The sequence below is a fragment of the Camelus dromedarius genome, chromosome 24 (genome assembly GCF_036321535.1).
Source record: "Camelus dromedarius isolate mCamDro1 chromosome 24, mCamDro1.pat, whole genome shotgun sequence".
Taxonomy (NCBI): Eukaryota; Metazoa; Chordata; class Mammalia; order Artiodactyla; family Camelidae; genus Camelus; species Camelus dromedarius.
This window is the reverse complement of record NC_087459.1, coordinates 12,247,233-12,254,062: the sequence shown is the minus strand read 5'-3', so window position 1 is coordinate 12,254,062 and position 6,830 is coordinate 12,247,233. Positions and strand designations below refer to the sequence as shown.

Genomic DNA, 6,830 nt, shown 5'->3' with positions numbered 1-6,830 from the left:
AGCTTTCCATTCCTGCACTTTTAGAAAACTAAGATTTTAAGGTCTGTTCTATGCTAATGTTTTTAGTACAGAATCGTAGATACACAAAATGAAGAAAGGGGTTCTGTTATAATGTCAAGCGAAAATTCTACTGCAAACAAGTTAAATGTATTTTGCTCTCTGTAGATGACTAAAATATTTGTCAGAAAACCTGCTTGAAGAAAAGAAAAGGAGAGGCTAGTGCCAGTTTTCAAAGTTGGTTTCTGATTCACAACTTCCTAGAGTTAGAAACAAGGAAAACAATACCTAATTCTTTAACTGTAACTTTGTTTCCATTCTAGAAACTAGGGCCAACTTTTTGAAACTTGACTTAATTAGCTACGTATTTAATTATGAAATGTGTGGGGACACTTCAGACTTCAAGTGTCCCCATCTAGAGTGTTCTTTTAAAAATCTTTCTTATAAAAGTCACCCGCTCACTAAACAGGGTCTAAAATAGTACATGAACATAATAAACACTGTGGTGATAACAGCGACACGAGAGCCCAGGACTTTGTAAATGTTAGGTGCAAAGACAAGATTTTTGGCTACCGTTTGCCAATATTTTCAGAGCCTGTTTTCCATAACATTGTCTGACAAGAGCATTCTAGAGAGGCCTTATGCCATCAACAACGTGACAACAGTGCCAGTGAAGTGAAAAACGCCTAGCAGATGAAGGGAAAAGCCTTTACTGAAATAAATTCATATAACCATTAATAAACACTATGCAAAATGTAGATCACACTTTTACATGAGTTGAATGTGAGATTACTATCTTTTCCTCTGCAAAGCTATTTTCCTAAATAGGTACTTCTGGGACCTTTATGTTTATTTCTAGGTGAGGACCCCCATGTCCAGATGGTGGAAGTGGTCTGAAGTCCAACATTAATAAGGAGAAGGCACCTGCAGTTTTACTTAAACTTTTCCATTTAACAAAAACACAGAAAGGTGAGAAAATCATACACAGGAAGACAATGTATCAGCAAGATTTAATTCTAATGATTTTTAATTAGGAGGATTCTCTCATAACTGGCAGTTCGCAGACTATGTCCCATAGAAATGGAAGGTCCCACTGGGGACACTGCAGGATTGAGGTCAAAACTGAGGTCACAGGCTGGAAGATAATGCTGCCCTCTCTTTCTGAGATCAATTTGATAAAAACACACTTGCCAACACGTATACACACACGTTCATTTCCGAAGTGAATATATTTTCAGATTATTGATACTTTTAAGTTCAAACTTGGTATCATTCTTACTTTAAATGTTATAAAAATAAGTACAATTCCAGAAATGTAATAAAACCAAGGCATTTAACCACTCTCATTCATTATCCTGTTGTAAATAGGTTAACGTATGAAGGAAATGACACTTGTCAGTTTGTAACTATTAAATACATGTATTTTGCTGCAGAGAAAAGAAATGAGAAAGAATTTGTTGATCAAGGAGCTAAAAAATTAAGTCCAGAGAAAAAAGTGAATGAAAGAAAAAGAACTGGAAGAAGTTGAGTGATCGTCTTTCAAAAGATAACGTGCTTCCTCATTTGTCCATTCAGACAAAATGAAATGAGGGCAGGAGGGAGTCCTCAGAGTAGAGAACTGATACCAGAAACAAGGTTACTAAACTCTGCCTCCACCTTATGAGAAGTGAGCTTAACTACTGTGATAGTTTGATTAGAATTAAAATTCTGAGTGGATGTGCCCTGCCTTGGAAGCCTACTTTTAAAAGAAACGTGACCAAGATACTGCTGAGACGCAGTGCTGTGTCATGTAAAAAGTTAAAGTCTTAGGAATATTAATCGTTTTAGCTCTGGTGCATTGGTATAATCCCATTTAGAAAAAGGGCTGCTACACTGAATGGACATTTGAGAAATTTAAAAATTATTTAAATAAATCATTAGAAAACGTTTCAAAGTGTCAGTAATACACCAAAAGTCCAAAATCAATCAGTGTAAAATTTAGTCTTCCTATTTCAAATAGATTTGAAGGACATTTATTAACTATTTTGGCCATGCTTCATGTTAGGCACACCAGTACTTAAAAACTCTTGAACATAAAAAAGTCTTTAAAACAGAGAGATTTTGCCTGTTATAATATTGTCTGGAATCAATTTTTAAGTTTTCAGTTCTCAGAAAAAATTCTATGTGCAAGAAAATCTAACAGCGATGTATCTGCTCAGGCTAATTTTAACTTTTTGTATTTTATAGTAATAAAGTTAAGTAACACAATTGAGTAAAACTGTAAAATTGCTTCTGACATGTAGGACAAAACATCCCAGAAATAAACTAGAATGTGAAATCTGAGGGTAAAAATTAGCAAAACAGATAAGGGGTCCATCTGTTACCACTACAACGATGTCAAGGGACAAGGCTATACTTCATGCAGCAGTAAGAGAGGCAATAAACCCAAGTGTTACGAACTGGAAAAAGCTTGCTTCGACAACCAGCGCGACTGAAATCACAGACTTAGAACAACACTTCTGTCAAGCTAGAAAAAAATGCGGAGCAAGCTGGAACTTCACAGTAGGAACAGTCCAAAATGTTAAAACCTTGCAAATAAAGGAGAATGTTAAAGTCAATCCCAATGTCGTTTTGAACATTTTGCTTTCTAGAACCATAGCTGAAAAGCTGTGCAAGTCTGTTGTTTTGTTAAGCCCCATGCAAAACCCATCCCTTCCTGTCATTAAAATGACAGTATGTTCACACCTCTCATAGCATTACTTTATGTTTTCCCAGCAGAAATAATTACATCCCTAGCAATTCCAGAAGGCACCTTCTTTCTCTAAGTCTGACTAAGAAATCTGTAAACAGTAACTGTACAATAGCTCCTGTGAAGCACCCTGTAGTGCTGAGGAAGCCGGGTCTCTGCACCCGGACAGAGCGGGGCTTGTTAATCTCCCTGCTAAATCTAGCGTGATTTGGCCCCACGGCCCCACAGAAGAACTACGTGTGCCTTGGAAGTACAACACTGAGTTTAAAATAAGTTATTTTCCAGTGTACTTACAAGTACTAAAAAATAGACACCTCTTTCCTCCAAAAACATTAAAGGAAGGAACTGTCCTCAGGAGCTTTCTCTCGCATTGCTTTTGCACTCACACTCACCATCATCCTGTAAATGACACACTGGCGATTTTTTGGTGACAACTAATGAAAACATTTCGAGTTTGCATCATGCTTAGCCGCTGACAGAAGTGTTAGCCATGCGTTTTTTTTTAACACCACGCAGTCTGGTTTCATAACTCTGAAGCAATTAGACTCGATTTACCCACAGCACTGTCTACGAAACCTGAGCTTTTTTCTTCTTCGATTTATTATGACATGAAGCCAAGTGAGAAAAAACAGGTTGGGACCTCACTTAACAAGGGCCTGTGCTACCTTTCTCTACATCAAGAAGATCATGAAAACACCATCAAACCATAAGCCAACGCGCACCGCTTTAAATGGCTATTTTAACAACGATACACAATGAAAACTGGTTGTAATTTAAAGACTCCCTATTGTTGCCACCTCGGTATTCCTACAGGTGAGGGCAAGGCAGAGACATAAGCGAACTTCATTTTAAAATTTTAAATACTTGCTATACTTGACTACATATTTAGAAATGTTCTACAACTGCTCAGTAAGACATTTTATAACAATTAAAATAACAATGCTATAAGTAAAATAGCAATTAAGGATGTACTCTTACAGAAGAAAATGATAAAAATTTTAAACTTAAAAACAGAACTTAATGTTTTTAGTGTTACAAGTTTATTGAATTCATAAAAAGAATTTATCTTGGATCCCTTTAAATAAAAAACACCTGTATGTGGTTAAGTATCTCGATGCCAATCATTTACTTATGCTTAGGGGCAGAAAAACTGGGGTGCAGGCAAACTTGAAAATTACTGTGAACCAATGCCAAGCCAAAATCAATCAGAAACTAAGCCAAACATTGGAAAGTGTATCTCTAGTTATTAGGCAATAATACTTAATTTCTAAAATAGAATTTAAAATGGAGCTTTTGAAGAAATTTAAAATTTGTCAGTTTAGTTGCATTGATTGAATAAAGTTAATGACAGGTATCTTGAAAATTACAAGTCCAGGGACTTTAAAAAACTATAAAGTTTCTGTCTCCTTTCTTTATTAGCACAATTAATTATGGCTTTTACTTAGTGTGCAGAAGTCAAATAAACAACTCAGAATTTCATCAAATTAAAAACAAGAATTATATCAGAAATCTGAAACCCAAGGGAAAAAAGATAATATAACTAATCGTGAACAAGTGACCGCCCGTGCTAGTTGAAGGGTCTGAAAAATTCCTGAAGTTCCTTCTTCGAGTAACATTCCTTTTGGGCTCTACGCTAGTAGTAGAACTTTCAGCAGAAGGCGGTCCGTCAACAGGCCTTGCAGGAACAAAGCCGAGGAAAGAACTCTTGTGCTGTTTCTCCAGCTGCAGTTTAGTGTTCATCTCTGCCAGCCTCTCATTAGCCCTGCGGGGATTGCAAAACACACATTTCATTCATTTCATTTTCTCCCTAAGTGATGTGTATTTTTAAAGTTGCTGTAATAGTAAACAGATTGTCCCATTAAACTGTGTTTTGACACCAAAAAATACATCAGCGCAGACCTACTGTAAACAATTACAGTTTAAAACTGTCCTAAAGAAGGATGTTCGGGCCTGGGGGGGCCGTTAACTAACAAGTACTTCAAAGTGGGGAGAGTCAGAGATGGAGACGCCCCCACAGAGGATCCCCGCTGCCTTCTGCACTGGCTGCATCTAGACATACTCACCCTCAGTAAACCAGTTTAGAAATAAAAAATAAACCATCCCTCAAAGCCACTTTCAAGCATTTGCTTTCACCCCCCTTATATACACATTTCACTCATTACCTGGGAGAAATTAAGCATGTAGCACTGAGGAACAGTTTAGAGCCACCACCTCTAGGGGGGCACCAGGTGGCACAGCCCACGGTGGGAAAGAACTACGACAGCGCCAGGGGCAATTTCAAGTGTCCCCCAATTTCCCAAAGCTCACTTTGTTACTTTGCTTTTACCAGAGGCCTACATCAACACCTGTTTTCCATAACTAAAAAAATCTCAAGCGCATTTTCACTTTTATGAAAAGAAAGCAAAAAGCCAGAATAGCACTGGGTGCTTGTCTTAGCCCAAGCCATCAGAGGGGCAACGAGCACCCCGAGTAGCGAGAGGGGCCCCACCGAGCTCCTTCCCCAGAACCACACTCAGTATCCCGGCATCACGCCGCCACAGCTTTGGACTGTGTCTGTGAGCACCTGTGCTTTATGCATATTTCTTTTATGCACCCACCAGCAAGTTGTGTCCTAAGGTAACTGCCTCTTTGCTTTACACCGACAACTTTCATAGGAACACTCTACTTTTGGATAGCGGAGAGACCTGTAGCTTATAACACTGTTATTCAGGCACCGGAGGTGGGCCCTGCCCTTTCTGTCTTCCACACACCCCCTCGGGCAGGCCACCATATTCTTTTTAGCCACTTTGTGAACCACTGTACTGCCCTTCACCCCATGTTAATTTCCCCCTTTCCCAAGCATGCCTTTACGTAGCGGAGACAAACTTAGAAGGATACAGTACTTCGTCTCACGGTGCCCACTAGTGGTGACACCAAATATCACAATCAAGAAAGTAAATTCACCAAACACCAGAATGGGGCCCCTTGGCTTTAAGTTGTACTCTTCCAAAACACAGTTAATTTTAAACTCATTAACATTTCTATTTCTGGGAATTCCAGCTAGAAATTTTGTGATAATATGGCTGTCTAAATTACAAAGTTTGCAAAACCCCTAGCTTAAAGACTAGATCAGGTTAAATATATGCAAATACAAAAAATAAAGTCATGTAAAAGCAACAAAATGCAGTGAGATGCAAACTGCCCTGGACTGACATTTTAAAGGAGAGTTCATTTACTAACACCATTTCCCAAAATTACACTATCTAGTTAGCTCTCACTTGCTACTCACCTCATGCACTTGGCTCAATAAAAATTATGCCTAAGAGGCAAATTAATGACCTAGATTATTTTCTATAATGCTACGTTTTCACTTACGAGTTTAGTTGACTTGCCAATGACATTCTATTTTCTAGCTCTTCCAGGTACAGTTGTCTGTATTTTTCCAATTCTTTTTCATTAGAAAAGTAAAACTTTTCAGTTCAGTTTCCAGATCTTTAACTTTGTATTCCATTTGACTTAGTGAAGCACGTTTATACTCTCTTAATGAGTTTTCTTGAGATGCTGCTTGTGCCTAGAGCAAATTAAAAGGATACAATTTTAAAAATACTTATAACCTGAGTAATTACACTATATTTGTTCCTTTTATTTTTGAGTCAGTGATTCAGAGAGCAATTTTAAGTGTGAAGAAAAGCTGAACTTTAAAATACTTATCATCAATGTCAAGTGAATTAAATCTGAATTACGAAATTAAAGTTGAATCACTCTTATATTAGTACTCGTGTAATGTGATAGTTTAAAGAATAATAGGATCAATTTAAAATTTTAAAACTTGAACAATACAACCTAAGAGTAATCCAAGAGTGTGGCACAGTATTTCCATCACAATATATTCTTTTCCTCCTAGTAGCCTTGATTTACACCAATCGGCCTTAAAATGATTCTCTAGTGACAATTGTTCTGGAAGATCAATCTAATGATAGTAATGATGGAAACTGATTTAAAGGGAGTAACAAATGCGGCCTTCCTTCCAGAAATCTACAAAACAAACTGCTATATGGGAAGCAGAGGAAACACATAAAATGTACACATCCGAAATCTAATTCTCAGCAAAGTGAGTTAGAGCACG

General features: G+C 37.5%; 1 protein-coding gene across 6 annotated transcripts in view; it reads right to left on the bottom strand.

Annotated features, from left to right (window-relative positions):
• Positions 1-995: 995 nt before the first annotated feature.
• The window catches only part of LOC135319203 (putative coiled-coil domain-containing protein 144B), a 45,895-nt gene continuing 40,060 nt past the window's right edge, over positions 996-6,830 (bottom strand). For 5 of the 6 annotated variants that reach the window (XM_064478460.1, XM_064478464.1, XM_064478463.1 and 2 more), the window contains 2 exons: positions 6,080-6,275; positions 996-4,487 (listed from right to left, as the gene is read on the bottom strand). The gene's annotated coding sequence lies outside the window, so the exon portion shown is untranslated. Of the gene's footprint in view, positions 4,488-6,079; positions 6,276-6,607; positions 6,675-6,830 lie in introns of those variants that run through there. The other variant, XM_064478461.1, reaches the window with a different exon arrangement.